Source organism: Zophobas morio, unplaced genomic scaffold (assembly GCF_036711695.1).
Source record: "Zophobas morio isolate AGI-343-1 ecotype UQ-CSIRO unplaced genomic scaffold, CSIRO_AGI_Zmor_V1 ptg000017l, whole genome shotgun sequence".
In the NCBI taxonomy this organism is placed as follows: Eukaryota; Metazoa; Arthropoda; class Insecta; order Coleoptera; family Tenebrionidae; genus Zophobas; species Zophobas morio.
The window spans coordinates 16,644,302-16,661,578 of record NW_026972122.1 but is presented as its reverse complement, the minus strand read 5'-3'; the positions used below and the strand labels follow the sequence as shown (position 1 = coordinate 16,661,578).

Genomic DNA, 17,277 nt, shown 5'->3' with positions numbered 1-17,277 from the left:
GAGAGTTCAAATTTAACAGGGAATTTTGTTCTTGAACGCAGTAAAATACACCCATCACGAATTTTTTTTTACTAATAGAATTAATTTTCTAGAATCCCTGTATACCAAATTTGTCGTTTCAATTCTTTTTGTTTATTACACCTAAAGACCAATTAGTTCACCCGTTTGTTGCGCAAAGTATTATTATCAAGTTCCTTTGTAAAAATGCTAAACCGAGTGAAATTGTGGTGAGGTTCCTTCCTCGAGATTTTGGGGAACATATCTTGAAAAAGACATAGTAGGTACTTCATTGGTGCACAAGTTTTCAAAACCGCCGATCACCAAAACCGAAAACTGCGAAAACAGTTCCGTCAGAAAGCGAGGCTATGGGCACCGTGTTTTCGGATGCGGAAGGTATTCTATATCTATCGGGGGCGGCTCCCTCCCCTCCCCCCAAAATTACAACGTCTACAAACACACTGGATATAGCAAAATAGTAATTTTCAATAAAATTTTTAAAAAATTATCCGGAAATTTGTGTCATAATTATCAAAACTAATTTTTTTTATGTCGCTCCACTTGTATAAAATGTATAAAAGCTTACATCCACATACATCTAAAGATGTTGTGTCTTGGATATGTGATATGTTGAAGTACTGGAGTATCGGAGACCGAATCATGACTGATTTAAACGTTTTGTTTACACTGTTGCCATGGAAACGATACGTGCGGTAGCGATAGCAGAGTGCAGGCCGGTCCTGCTGCGATAGTGCCCAGCCACAGTAACTCAATGGCAGGTTTTAATTTTCATTCTGTGCGAGTGAAATTGTTTGATTGTAAATAAAAATAATGAATTCGGCCGAGTATTTAATAAAAAATCGTCCACTATGTTACGACGGTAAAATTTTAGTGAGAAATTCTGGGAGAGCCACCCTCAATTTACTAATAAAAAAAGTGTTCATGGCCAAACGAGAAACTTTCATTGATATTTTAATAGACGTAACACGTATGATAAATATTCTTGGATAATCTTCTCGATAATACAGACATTCGAAAACAACTAGACACCGCCTATGTTAATAATATTCGGGCACATAACGCAAGGGTCGAAAAAAATCGCCATATATTGAAAGAAGCAACAGTTTTTAAAAGAACGTCTAAAACTGTCCAAAATGAACTTTTAGATGCCCTCAATGTAAAATTTTGACCGAAGGCAAAAAGGTATGTGGACAAATACTTTTTTACTTTTATTGAATGCATTTTTGTATTTATTTCCGTCACACAATTTCGTCTATTAATTGGTGATATCAACCTGTTTTATATCTTCATATTTAACTCATCAATCAAATTGTGTCCCCCCATTTCAAAAGGTCACAAGCCGCGACTGATATCTATACATAGATTTTTTGGTAAATCTTCATACAATTAATGCCGCTAATTACAGTGAATTATTGTGCGAAGAGATTAAGCCGATATTTTGATCAAAAATTTCCGGTTAAATTTGAAAGGTCCTCGTATAATACTTCAATGGTCTCAAATTTATAGGGTAGTAAGGTTAGTAGCGAACCCGTTTTTTGGGGGAGAAGTATGATATAAATCTAATGCCAGATGTTTCGTATTTTTTGTTAATGTTGCAATACGATCATGTTGCAAATTTGTAGAGATATTAACCGTTGTGCAAAAAAATACACACAAGACAATGCATTATCCAAAAGCCCTTCGTATAATAAGATTGCATGAAGCGTAAATATTACTTAAGAGGAAAAGAAACCGTCACGTTATGATATTTGTTTCGTGCCCTTTATACAGGGTGTTATTGAAAGGTACGTACAACAAAATGGACAGTTCTTCGCAAAGTCTAAGAAGTCGGAAAACTTATTTTTGTGTTATCAAAATTATCAGGGGAAAATTAATTTATTTTAGTAAATCCTAGTAACTGTAACAATAAAACTTTCGTCAAGACTAAATGTTGCTATAGAAACGAAAGATAATCTTTTTATCAGAGGCGTACAACGAATTTGGACATAAATTTCTATAATTTTTTTCATCTCTAAAAGGAGAACACTTTTATCTGAACTTCTTTTAACTTTTAGCACCCATACTTCGAGACCAATTGCCGATTTTATTTTGTACGTACCTTTCAATAACAGGCTGTATTAACATTTACAGCAGCCAGTTTACATAGATACTTTATATTAGGACTCTGAAGTGTCCCTGCAGCTACATTTATAACAGTGTCTTTTTTAATAGTTTTTGGAATGAGAATATATATTTACACACAAAATATGCACCGCCTACAGAAATGGCGGCTTTCAAATCTTTTCATAACAAGTTCTGGAAACACGCTCCCTTACGAACTTTTTTTTCTACTAACCAATTTCTGAAAAATCAGATGGGAAGTATTTTTTCCAACATTTACATGCAAACGTAATCAGAGTTGAAAATATTATTTTCGGAAATGGTTGCCGTGTATTTACAAGAAGTTGTCATTTACTAAGAAAATGGCAACAAGGAGACGTGATCACGGCAAGTGTTGCAGAAGAGAATCTGACCAAGATTCACAAAAACAACAAATGTAAAAATTTGGTACTAACGTTTTTATGTGGTCTGTTGTAACAGAAACGAGACGTACTGAAAATTTTGAGATTAACAAATGAGAGTTACAGTAGCTCGTAAAATTCCATCTGTTCTAAAATATTTCAAGAAAAGATTAAATTTAGCAGCACCGCAGCTCGTCAAATTTTTATTGAATAACCTTTAGTTACTTTTAATTGTTCAATCTCCTACAGTATTTAGATACATTGGCAATACTCCTTACATTTTTAGTAAAGTAGACTGTAGACTGCCTGCAATTGGTCAGTTTCAATTAATCCCAGGCATTTGACTGGTCAAACTTATTTCCGTTGAATTGTCATTTATATGCAACAATTCATGTTTTACGTTTTCATGATGTCTCAGTTAAAAAAAAACTACTTTAAAAAAAAAAAATTGTACGAAAATTACGATTCTACGTATTCTTACTACACTGCTCTTAAAACTCAAAGAACTGCTGTTGCAATTTGTTAAATGAAAACTCAAAATAGGGACACCCAGTACATACTTACCAAGAATTTACTCCGGCAAAATAAAAATACAATTAACTATACATACAATTTTGACGTCATAACACTTTGGGGTCTCATTCTGCAACACCTTAACTTTGTTAGCTCGAAGGAAAAACATATTTACACATTACATTGTCTGTATCCATTATTTGTTTATTTATTTCCCCCCCCCTTCCTTCTCGCCTTTTTAAAATGTATAACCTCTTTTAGAAGATTTTGAAATGGGAAATTTATAAATTATTAATAATACATATATAAAAGAATATTAATGCTTTGTTCTAACAACAAAAATTATTACGACAGCTATATACTGAAAAAAGTTATACATACTTTTGAAAGAATTAATACCTAGTGATAATAATTTCAATCGTACAACAAAACTTAATTTAAAAAATTCTGGTTGTCGTAGGTACATGTTTTAAATCTGACTTTATTTTATTTCATCATACTTACAAGTGAAAGTATTTACAATATTAATTTATTCAAGAAATTTCTTATTTTGTTATTGTTCGTATTTTGTCTTTGTATTGTTTTCTTTATTATTTTCTATTTTTTTTGTCAGTTAATTTGTTTTTAAATTCGCATATAATATGTATGATATTGTATTCCTCTTGCATGACGAAATATGAACACACTTTCGTATTTAAAACTAAATAAATAATGATAACCCTACGTTACTCAGATTTAGAGCTTTTAAATTAAAAGCTTTAACTTGACATAAAAATGTATACATAGTTGCCAAGCAAATGAACGTTCATTTTCCAACCCTACAAGCGTTTTTATTTAATTCAAAAAATGTATAGATACTTATATACATATAAGCATAGACAACATACAATTTAAAGAAATGATGACATAACCACTTACAGAAGGCGTTAGTTGACATGGCGCAGTTGATAGACTAATTTCACACTCGTATGTACATAAAATTGTGAATCATATGGAAATATGGCAAGGAAAATTAAATGAAGAATATTTGCTAACAAAAAAATCAAACGCAATAAAAAATACGTTTTTGGGCTTCCATGCTTTCAATACTTGTTTCCAAGTAGTCTCGATCGTCCAGAAACAAAATCAAACTGCTAGAAAATAACACTGACAAATCATAAGTCTCCCTTTAAAGGAATGACCGAACTCTCGATTTTTACTGTCACTCTGTTATGTCAAGATTATAAAGTTGTTTAATTTTTAATAAGTGTAATACGTTTACGCGGCACAAAAAATAGTGAGCATCACTCTGTCAAAAACTGCTTCTGCGAACTTTCTTTTTAATCTCGCTAACGCTCGGCCTGGCAAACTCGCTCGCATTCGCAAAAGCTTAGTTTCTGCCCTAGTAATGCGAATAACTGTCGCCTGATGCAACCAAAAACAAATCAGGGCTCATGTAACTTCAGAAGTTTTAAGCACTCATAAATACGAAAATTAAAAATTTTCCTTGCATAAAATGTATATTATAAAATTAACTTTTGGTGAAGTTGTGAAATTTTATAATTGAATATTGTCACGGTAATTTTAACAACAGTTGCAGAAAATTTTCAAAGACCTCATCCTGAAGTACCCATTAATTTCATTTCTTTTATACTTAAAAAAAAGTTACGTCCGCAACTATATTATTACGACTGTAAAAAATATACATATATGTACTTGTGATTAAACCCAATGGTATCTAACAATTATAAAAAGTTGTGAAGCTTAGCATAAATCATAATTCATAATATTACTGAACATACATTAAAAAAAAAAATTAATATTCTTTGTACTGAACTATTATAAATTACTTTTTTCTTTGCAAAATTAGAGTATTTCGTGGTCAATAGATAACTCTTTCATTAAGTTTAACACGTTTGCTAGAAAGTTCCTACAATACACCATTTTTATTGTAAAATAACAATTGGTTAATCACTGCAATTTAAAGGCTTTTGATAAAAAATTTACCACGGTTACCAAAATTGTCTGATCTGGTTTTGCACACACTTGAACAAAACCGTGTCTTTTGAGAAACACAAAAAACATGTTTTTGTCTGGATATAGTTCACTGTTTCTCTATATATTGTTATATCTTACCGACTAGAAGAATTTTAAATAAACCAGACTGTTTCTACTTGATTTCCGATTGTTCACTTTTGGTTTTCAATAACTATTAACTCAGTTTTATCAACATAATGATGTCACTGGTTTTTTTTGCAGAGATCGACACTTTAAAATTTTGAGCAATAGGTTAACTGCGTATGATAGTAAGTTCCATTTTACATGAAAAGCCAAAAAATTCTTTCGAATGAAAAGAAAGCAATAAGATGTAAAATCTACGTGTCACAGCAGATTATCGTACCGTGGTTTTCTGCTACAACACTTTTATCCCACATAAAAAATTAAATCAAAGCCGTCTGTGATCCACAAAATCGTAAATGGTTGAAAATCTTTAATCTAGTTTAAGAACAATGTGCGATGTTGACTTCTCCTTAATTAGAGATCAATGTGTCAACTTAACAAAATGTCTCATATTGCTACGATAAATAAACGAATGAGTTAACATTAATCGGCAATACGAGGGGCGAATAAGACATTTTCAATATTTGTTATTGTTTAAAAGAGCAAAATATTCTCGTTGTCTTTGCGAGACTGATATTTAATTTAAACGAAAACAAAAATTACTAAATAAATATCGCTGCGCAAAATCGCAGAAAGTTCCTGCTTGCCAAGCAGGAAAAGCAGTCGCGTAAGCGGATACCGCGCCGTCTTATTTCAGTCTGGCAGTTACTGCTATAATAATTAATAGACATAGTTTGCTCGTTGCCGTCAATCATTTGGATTAAATTTGTAACTGATTTTAGATGTGGTCCCTCGTCTAACAAAGGTGGGATGTACTTGAAGAGACACAAAGTTTGAAGTAAAGGCACTCACATAAGAAATCCAGACGAGGTAGGAGTTTCGCAGCAGCACCGGCTCCAGCAAAATCACCAGCCAACAAAGAAAATGAAGCACGCAATCCTTAGCTGTCAATCCAAAGTTAGACGAAAATTACCCGGAAAAAAACACCAACAGTGCCTGAACGTAAAATTCAAACGGAAAAAATAAAGAAACCCAAGCGTCGTGAATGATGAAGTTTCAACTCCCGGCGCCTGTGTCCTTACGTCGGTGGTGGGACGCACTACTTTTTTTTGTTTTCACTGAAAGCGATCCTGACACCTTGCAAAGACGTGTCTTGGCATGAACAGCACGCAAACTTACTAGGTAGGAGACTGTTTGTAACTTTATTTGACGATACAATATTTGGTAATTTTTCCGATGACGTAGTGTACAGTATACAGTGTGTTTAGTGTATATGTGCGTCTCTCGAAACTGACACACAGACTGGTTCTGAGAAAGCGTCGCGGGCAAGCTAAGCGGTCAGGCGATAGCGAGGGACTGCTCGGCCGCCGGTTGCGACATGAGCGTCGCGTTTTCGCGTTCGCTGCAGCGCAGGCGTGCACCGGGGGAGGACGACGGGGACCGAGTTGCGCAATTCCCGCAACCCCCCGAATTCGACGTACCACCGCGACTAATTACGAGAGCCCTGCCGGACGCCCGCCGCCGCCGCCACGAAATCCACTAGACACGGAATTTTTCCTGACGCACACGCACGACGCGACAATGAGATTTCCCGATTACGACGACGCCCATGGACGCGCACTCGTCTAAAGGGTCATTCTCACCGCGGAAAAATTACTTCCTCATCGTTGACATTCACTAATTTTCGATCTATTAAATGAATGCGCTAGATCTCAATATTATGCAGCGACATAATGTTAATGCATGTTATGTATTAATTAACACAGTAACGAGCTTCGTTCACCCCAGTATACCACTACGGTGGCAATCTACATAAACTAATTAGAATTGTGAAATGAAAAGGGTGAAATAAGAATCGTGTTCATTCTTTGTTAAACAGCTGAACGTTCTAATTATCCAATGTTATAAATATAAGTTAACAATACATTTTTTAGTTCTGTGACCGTGAGCTAGACTTGGAATCAACTAGAAATCAGAGTGCTGTACCAACGAAAGACGGAATCACCGCCCAAAACACCACCAGCATAGAAGCGTCATGGAAGTCAGGAAAACAGGAATATTTTTGAACAAAAGCAGAACAACCTAAAAATCATACAAATATTATAACATAACGTTGTGAATAATTTCATCAAATTTGATAGTTTCGTAAATAAGGTAATTTTTTATACAAACGGAAATACAATATAACCGCATGATCAAAGTGAAATATAATAACACCACTAAAAATGTTGACTGCTCAGTGACAAAGACTGCCAATTTAGTGTAAACACCAGAAACCAGTACCATACAACGACCACGAGAATTATTTTGGAACTTAAAAATTCCCATCCAGAAAATATTGTATAAGTCGCTGGATGTGACATGAGATACTTAAGTTGGGGAGCAGTTGCTCTGCCTGAGCATTCGAAATCATAAACTGATAAAAAAAAAATCGTAACCATATGATTTTTTTCTTATACTATACATTAAAACTGTTTAGTCGAGACACCAGACGTGTTATATTACATAGAAACATAGGTAAAGAAAGATAACATCATGCAAATTGAATTTACTGCTATAACATATTCAGGCAGTGTTGTGAGAAGGAATATCTCCATGTCAGTGTTATTACACAGAGAAGTCAGCAAAAAGAAAAAAATTCGGAGTAAACTTGACAAACTGATTAAATAGAATGTTGTGGAGATAAATACAAGAGTTAAAAAGTGCAACTGTCGTAGCATATCATTCAAATTCAAATCAAGAAACAGAATTGTGTTTCGTAATTCTCACTTACAATTCGCTTACGGTTACTTTAATGTTTGCTTATTTGATTAAAATAAATCAACGCAGGAAAAAATTGAAATAAACGTAAGAAATAATGTCAGCAAATGAACAAATAATCATTACTAAAGAAAAACTGAAAGATCTTTTCCGGTGGTCTTGCAAATTATGAGCTGCGAGTTCCGTACAACAAAAAAATAAGCACAAAATATAAACACCTACTTCATCGGTGAGTAGTATTAGAATACAGGGTATGAAAGAATTAATACATTGTTTTAAATTGTACTTGAAACAGTTTCTAGATACAACATGACTTAGTAATACTCCCGCAACATGCATTTTGGTGAGTGAAAGTGAGTTAAAATCAGTTACTAATGAAGTGTGCAATCAAATCACCTGGTACTGATGGTATACGGTTCAATCGTCAGATACAGTGACGATATTTCATGCTCCCAAGTATATTTAGTAAATTTACAAATATAAATTATACCATACTTTTCCTACATGTTCAAGTGCAATTAAAAGTACACACTGTTTAAAAAAAGAAAAAAAGGACTTATTTCCATAGAAAATTACCGACGTATTTTCCTCCTAAGGACGTTTTCTAACATCATCAAGAAAATTGTAAGCGAATTTTGTATATCACTGAACAGAAAAGAAATTCTTTTCGCCTTTCCAACAGAACGACAGATCAGATAGATCAACACTCAATGTTTAATTTCGCAAATTTTATTAAACAGATATAGTTTTAACATTGTAACGACCATGTTTATCTTTCATCTTAAGCATTTTACATAAGAACAAAAGGTTACATAATTAAAAGGAATATTTCCTTTCGTCGAAAACACATCAGACATAGGATATCTCTTCAAACAGAATTATCCACAAAGAAGAGCTACGAATCTTAATTACCAAGAGTTACCATAATCTATTCACAATCTTTCACTCAGAAAGTATTTCGATGTTCTGTCCAGTCTTAATCATGTCATAATGTAATAGAAATATTATAATCAAAATAGTAACTAAATAAATTGTACAGGGTTAGATATGTCAACCCTAATGTAGTATCTTACATTAAAATGATTTGAACGTAATATCTAAACTCTACCTTACACTTCACAAAAAACACTCTTTGGCTGTAATGTCTGTGTGGTATATAAATTCAACAGTTTTTCCGTCACTACAGTAGTACATTTCATATAGTTAAGAATTTTAAACAAGTAAATTCGAAAAATAAAGATATATTATGTTTACATATTGTGGATAAGTCGATTGGAAGTGAAAATTTTCCAGTGCTGAAAATTGCTGTTAAAACGTTGGTGAGCACAAAATTTAGTCTCAAGTCTTTTGCTCGGATCAGAAAAAGAGAACGAAAACAGTTCCTTTTAATACCGCGACAAAGATGGGAAACTGCATGTCGATATGAGAGGGTCGTACGCCTTTCTCGGTTCAGCGCTGACGAAATATGTAACTTCTAAAGTTTCATCTTTTTTAATATCCCAAATTTAAAGCGGATTAAAGCTATGACAGTAATGGATTTAAGTAAAGACATAAGAAAGAAAAAAGGGATAAATTTTATATATTTTTTTAATTGGCTTTGCGGTGCAAAATTGCAGACGCTCAAACCACTTCCTACGCTTTCCCACTCGGCAGTTAATTTATTAAATTTGTTTTTAGTCGTTCCGTCGGAAATCCACGAAAATGTTGCCAAACGTAAGAAATCTGAAAGAAATGTAGTTGCCGATTCCACGATTCATAAACATACTTTTGCGATACATTTGAAAAAACGAGTATACCTACCAACTAGGCTAGTAAATACTATTTCATTTTCAATTTGTGTAAGCAGTGCGAGATAATACTAGGCGTAAAGTGACAATTTTACACTGACTACGCAGGCTACAAAAAAGTTCTAGAAATTCCTAACATGTAGTAAATGACTTATTTAAAACAAGTCAAAGGATTGAGTAATTACTGCGACTTTTAGGAATACCTTCTTCCAGGGACTACTTTTTATGGCTGTTTTATTGTTTTTAATACCACACCTTACAACAAAGCTGATCAAAACTGGCATCGGTGTAAGGTATGTAGGAGTAACTGCGCATGCATAGTTAAGGATGCAACGAAAATCTTCCGCAGTTTTTACATTTTGATGTTTTTATGTTTTATAGATAGGACTTTATTTTATTTAAAGCTAACGATGGATATTATAACATTATATAAACAAGTTTCCGTGTAAATCTTGGTGAAAAGTTAAATAATAGATGAAATGAACACCCTACGCTCGACACTTCATTGTAATATTCACTATTTGAAAGTTTGCGCAATACCGTTTTTGGCAAAAGTACAAAGGTTTATTAAGTCGATTTTTACGAAAAAATGACTTACACTTTTGTCTAAAATTAATAAAAAAAATTAGTATTTATTGTGTTTGAAAAATGGGTTGCTTATATAACTTCGATCAACGTAGTGGTGAAAGAGCAAACCTGAACAAAAAAAGATTCTTAGAGAGAGTAGAATGTACCTAGATATATATGTACATTTTTAAAAAATCTGTATTTTCAACTATATCGCCGAATTTATTTACATTGTATTTTGGCTAGGTATAGAACAGAAAGCTATTCATCGAAGACATACTTATCTAAATACTTCAATAAACTTGGTATCTGCATTCTGCAGCATAAGATCAAAAACTACCACTACCTCTAATAGAAGCGTTTGTATCGACAATTAAATTTAGTTGCGGCATTTAAAACCTAAATTTGACAATAAATTTAACACTGACCTTGTAAATTAAAGGCAAGCTCCTACAAAAAATGGTATAAAAGTAGATAAACTGTCTAACTTAACTCTTTAACTTTGTCATTCTTTGTGTCTGACTTTTCCCGACGAATTTTTGCAAATGACTTGAAGGGTCACATTGAAAACATTAGGGCACTCAACTAGATGAGGCAAAAATATTAATACATCAGAAAGCGATGAAGTAACAAAAATAAGTTTTTTCTCCAAACTTAAAAAAAATCCGTTTTTTTATTGTTTTTGAATTAAATATCTGTATCATTGTATCATATTACCCTAATAACACCTCAGAAGTTATGATCACCCCGAGAATAAAGTAGGTAATTTTGTTATAAATTTAGAAATAATGAAAAGCGACAGTTCTGCCTCAGCAGAAAAAGTACTTTTTTGACTGTTCCAAGTTTTCATTTCATAATAAGACACCGCATCAACAACACTAAACTAGTTATTGATATTTATATTAAAAGTAAAATTACTACAACTTTGAAAATTAGTCATGCCTATATTATCAATGGTGTTGTATTGGTATGTAGTATTTTTTTCCTTACACCAGTTCATGGATTGTTCGTATGCTGTTCCATAAATTTGCCTTAATTTAGACGGTAAGAGATTTTTTGTTGCTTCCTTTGCAAATTCCTCCAAATCAGGTGGAGAACCTTTCAGAACTGCCGTTATCTACTCTTGCACTTACACGATTTTAATTTGGAACCCTTTGAAACCAGTGTTTTTCGCAATAAATGAGTGTCACTAACGACTAATGGCCATGGTCGCGGCAGTAAACCGGGACCGAATTTTGTACATTTCGTTTGGAGAAAAAGTAGTAGGTACTCCTATTTGTTATTTGACCGAAAAGTGTATTTTGCTGTCTCGCAATTTTGCATACGCTGGGCTACGCTACGTTTCCCCTCGCTACTGGAATCTAATTGCTCAACAGAAAAGAAATACCACTTCTTGGCCATATAGCAAAATCTACTAAGTATTTTGCCTATCTCCAAAGAATAATACATACATATTGCAATACGAGTGAATGCTGCAATATTCATGGGTTTGACTCGAGATATTTAATAGAAAATAGAATCAATCCCAATTTTAAAATCTAAATTTAACGATACGAACACGAAATATTTATTTTTCACAATATACTAAATTGAAAATTAAATATAGTTTTAAATTCACTGTTCTGTAAAATCGGCTCTATGACTGAAAAATTGCCGACACTTATTTGATGTAGGCTAATAATCATAAAAAAGAGCTAGACATTTCCAGACCGCTTTAAGATTTTAATTATGGCCATCCACTACTTCATAGCCCATAATGATCTCATCATATAGCCAAATATGATTTTTGTCAATAATAGAGAGAGAACGACAGAGAGGAAAATTTGTTTCGAAAAACTGTTCATTGTAATAAAACATTTGGCAAATGCATGTGGAAGTATATTTGTGTTTGAGCCTTGAGTAAGTATTATTACAATATAGCCAACAACGTTCTACACAGTTTATATAGTCTGAGTTTTTTTTTGTTTCGTGTTCCGATGCAAATATGTTACAAAATAACTGATGTAAAGCTTCTAATTTCCAAAAATAATTAGCTGACAAAAAGACGACTAATTTATACAGTAATAGTAATTGCAAATAAATACTGAAAATATATATGATGTTAAGTTAAACTTGCTGGTAAATATTTAAAAAAAATTACGTATACAAGAGACCTTCAGATACAAGCTGTAGGTGTTCAATTATTTTTGAACAATAACGAGCGATCTCATCCCACGCTACTTATATTTATACACGCTGTGAATTACTCGATCCATTAAAACTGTTTTTTCACTAGCGTTTATAATATTGTTGCTGACTAAGCGAAATAAATAATTTATGTAAAACATCATTGTATATAAATTATTCTCACTTAGAGTGCATCGATTTCCTTTGAGATGTATTCGACCAAAATTTCTTTGCATAACATTGACATTACTTTTTTACTCGTGGATTTATTTGTAAGATAGTTAAATGGAATGCGTGTTTATATCTGTTCCTGTTATCTCCCTGAGCTTTTCCTCTATAAATATCGTTATCTTCTTTGCAAAACCATTTACTTATGGAAATCGCTCTTATCGTATATCTTAGCAGGGAAATCCGCCGTCAGTTTTGTCATCTATTTGACATTTTAAAAGTAACTCTTGCAGAGCATTTGCGCATAGACAGCAATATTATAAAGAAGCACGATCTTAAAAAGAATAGAGATTATTAGCTGAACTCTAATAGGTTAAGAACGAGTGTGAATGAAACAAAAAGCATTCTTTCGCTTTTGAAATTTAACAAAGGCAAAGTTAAAAGTGCTTGATTCTAATACGTATATTTGCTGGGTAACAGAGGTGGAGAGGAAACACTTCGTGAATGAACACATCAGGGAAGCTTGGGAGAGTTTTTGTTCTAGTGCAACAAGTAAGCCATTGTTGAATGTCCCTATTGCACACATTTTCTAAACCAAAACAATACGGCAAAAGGGAAACATTTTTCGCAAAAATTCAAGATGACTTCAGCTGGAAAACGACTCGAGCTGCCGGATATATTACCGCCTCCCTTCGCTCTGAGAGAAATGCTTTTAATTGGAAAAGCTTCCCTGGGACTTGATAACGAAAACACTTTGCAAAAGCATCTACCGTGCTTAAAACAGCGACACTTATAGGTGTGTAAACTGAATTATTTTGCTCCACGGGCTCGTATCTATTTGGAAAATATAATGACTATCAACGCCTCCGCCAAATACTGCCAAGGCGGTCCAAAGTTTTTTGCTCTGAATTCTCCAGGTATTGTTTACGTATGTACATGCAACAATTTGATGACTTGTGAAAATTTTGAGAAACGACATTATGAAAAATGTATCTTAAAAGGCTGAAATCGCAATATATAAGAAAGATGAATTTATTGTTGAGGAAAACAGGCCAGAAAAATTTAATTTGCTCACTGCACTTCCCTATGTTTAAAGTTCTGCGCTAACTTGTTTCCATTTGGAAAATAATTACTAGACGCAAAAATACTTTTTTCTAAGTATCTCGTGTGAGAACAACTGAACAATGTAAACTGAGGTTTGTTCTAAAAGCGACACAAACACAATAAATAAATAAATAAACAAAAAAATGTGTTTAATGAAGGAGAAAAAACAAGCAATGAAACTCCCAATTCACCTTAATGGCATCGCAAATAATAAAAATGTTCTATATCTGCTTTATAACAATAAGAAAATGATATCTTCCTACGATGCGTGCGAAGATGTTGACTGTAACTGCCCATTAACAATGGACATAAGGCATAAAAACGAGCGCATAACATAATTTACGTTTTTGGTTTGTGTCTGGCTTATGCTTATGTACCTACGTTCACAGTGGACAGAGTGCACTCTGTAAGAATTGTTAAACTGCGCAAACGCAGAACAGAATAACTGCCGGCTAAGCATAGGGTGTGAAGTGCCAAGTGCCAGCTGTTAAAGGGAATTCAATAGCAGCATTCAAAAGTCCCTAGATTTTAACATAATTTTGACATAATTTGTGCACAAAGTTGAACTTATTTCAACTTTGTGTACGCACACAAGGATTCCATAAAACGTTCATAAGCATAAGAATTACGTTCGTCCACTATGAACAGAGGTGTAAGGTTTCCATCGTTTCAACTTTATGTATTTATGTAAGCTTTATGTACTTGTTATGACTTATGTCCATTGTGAATGGGCAGTAAGTATAAATATGCATGACCTTCAAAAATTGAAAGTAGTGCAAATAGTAGTATGTAAAAATTGTTTACCTTACCGTATTTTTTACAATATGATGTTATCATTATTTTTACTTTCGCAGCTTAAAACAAGCTAGAATTTAATGAAAATCATTTGACACATTTATCAATTAGTTATTTCCTTCATTGTATACACAAACCTGAAAAATACAAACTAAGCATTACCAAACCACAAATTGCACTGCATCTCGAGGAATGTTCTTATATCCGGAACGTGAAGTTCTATTTTTTCTTTTTAAACCGATCCACTAATTTTCCGTAAACTCGTAGGATACTACTACGATGGTTTTGCGTTACATATACCTACGTATCTATTAAAAATAAAACGTTTGTCCTCACGACAAATTATCAAATACAACGTTATAGAAGAAAGTTTTGTGACTACAACCTTTCTTGTTTTTCTGTAAAATAATTCTTAAAATAAAGGAACAGAAGTAATGTTTATGAACTGACAGTCATAATTTTAATTATACAGCAATAAAATTTGCTGGTTTGCTGGGATGACGGCAATGGAAAAAGTCTGATAAAAGCTCAGTCAACACAATTTGTGTTCTGCTGTTGACATATTCATTCAGAATAATTAGGTGGTCGAAAACTGATTCACTAAATTTAAATAACAACAATTTTCATTTCATAATAAAGCAAAAGATTTACAAAACTTGTAAAACGTACACAACAATCTCTGATCTCAAGAAATTATTTCCACAAAAAACAGACGAAAACATGTTTCCCAGCACACAGATATGATCTGTCTAATCCTCAATAACTAAACTCGCCATTCACAACAGAATATGGATATTATAATAATTAATGAAACGAAATAAAAGTAGGAAAGTTATTCAAAGATTCACATGAAGATGACGTCAACAAGAAAATGTTGATACGGTTGAAAAAATGGAATTTTGATGCATAAAAAGAAAGCTTTTTAAATTACAGCAAAATAACCACGCTCAAATGTAGGGTCTCACACCACACACTTTAGGAGAACGCTTAAAACTTTTAAATTATACTAATCAACAATTAAAAAGAAAATGCTGAACATAACGCATTATTTTGATTTCCAAACAGACCGATTATGTGCACAGTGTAGCACCAATCAGGCTAGATCAGACTAGTAGTCACTTGCCATGTGACTACTAGTTTCTCATGCAAGGTTCATGGGGATAAGGGAAGGTTTGTGAAAGCAGATAACGCACTATGCTATAGTTCTAAAATAAGCAAACTTATTAGCGCACATCACTACCTGATAAAAGTCATGTTAATCATGTACGAACAGTTAACAGGTATGCACTCTGTTACGTTATAAATAAATAAAAAAATCCTGTAGAGGGCAATTTGTTCGTAACTGAACATCGAGCGGACCTACAAACTTTACTACTTGCATATGATGACTGCTGCATTCCTACAATTTTAATTATACGCTATCAAATTAAAATTAATTAGCAAATATTAAATATTAAGGACAAACATTTTTACAAATAAAAGACTCTGGGTGACCTTATCAAATAAATATAAGTTACCGTACTCACGGTAAAATCGGAGTTGTTGCGCGGATTCAGTCGTGGAATTGCAAAATTAATTTGATTTAACAATCAAGCACAATGAGTTCTACTATTTAATAGCTTTGATAAAAGTTTAACAATCAAATATACAAACGCGTCGAATATTAACTATTTTACAACCGAATATGTTTGTCTAGTAGTATGGGTGATACTCCAAATATCGTTTCCAAATACTTTTCACTGGTCAACTTAAACCTTATGTAGACAGTGTGGTAATGAAATAAAGTCAGGACTTCCAAAACTAATGTTATTTAACGAAAATGTTGAAACAGGTTAATTTGTATTTCAGTTACACTGTTTTTTAACTAACTATACCGATTTGTGACATCATCCCCTTTTGAGCTATGACATCATATGCATTTTTTACAATAGAATGCTGTATGTTTGTTATTAAGAAAGTGTCTTGAAATGCCTTTTCAAAGAATCCACATTTCCGAGAGTTCTTATTAAAAATTTACGCTTCGATCAAACGATTTACACAATGTCAAAAAATGTTAGTAACATGTCAAAAGTCGTTTATTGTTTGAATATTAACAACAGTAGTAATGAGCCTTCAATTTTGTTATTATTTACGAAATTTTACGTTAATGTTATATTTATATACATTATTGCACAATATTCTTTGCTAAGAGCAAATGTGTATTTCAAATATACTTGAAGATACAAATATTCATAGGATTTGTGAAAAAGGTCCTTAAGAGTACTATTCAAACCTAAAACAAAAAATGTATCTTTTCATATAAAAATCAGTGTTACGTTATAGCTCAAAAGTGAATGACGTCATAAACAAGTGTAGAAACTTAAAAACGGCATCATAATTTGATATTAAAATCCGTTAAGGTAAGGTCCTAAGAGATTTTATTCGCGACAATAATATTCTACAAGAATTTTGAGTAAAGATCCGACAAAAGATTGACGAACTTACAAGTAATTAGCAACCAACCGTTAACAGAATTTGTAACTACTTTCTGTATTAAATCAGAAAAACGAAGCAGTTGAAATCAGCGTTTTATAATATAGAAATGGACAATTTGCTTTGTTTAAGTTACATATAGCACATACTTGCATTCTTTATAGAATATATAAAATACATATAATCAATTTATTTTATTGATTAAATCTGGAATGGCTCACTCCATTTTCTCAAAAATTTGGGAATACAATACTGTTATTATTAGTATTACACTGCACCAATACAAGTTGATAATGTTGATAACGTCATCATAAAATTTAGTAAAG

The 17,277-nt window shown here is 32.8% G+C and overlaps 1 protein-coding gene across 11 annotated transcripts in view; it reads right to left on the bottom strand.

Annotated features, from left to right (window-relative positions):
* Window positions 1–17,277, bottom strand: part of Mbl (muscleblind) — a 227,706-nt gene that overhangs the window by 181,106 nt on the left and 29,323 nt on the right. For 3 of the 11 annotated variants that reach the window (XM_064057271.1, XM_064057278.1, XM_064057276.1), the window contains exon 1: window positions 5,985–6,513. The exons of 1 other annotated variant lie outside the window; for it this stretch is intronic. The gene's annotated coding sequence lies outside the window, so the exon portion shown is untranslated. Of the gene's footprint in view, window positions 1–5,984; window positions 6,514–17,277 lie in introns of those variants that run through there. 7 more of the 11 variants (XM_064057279.1, XM_064057280.1, XM_064057277.1 and 4 more) reach the window with 5 other exon arrangements.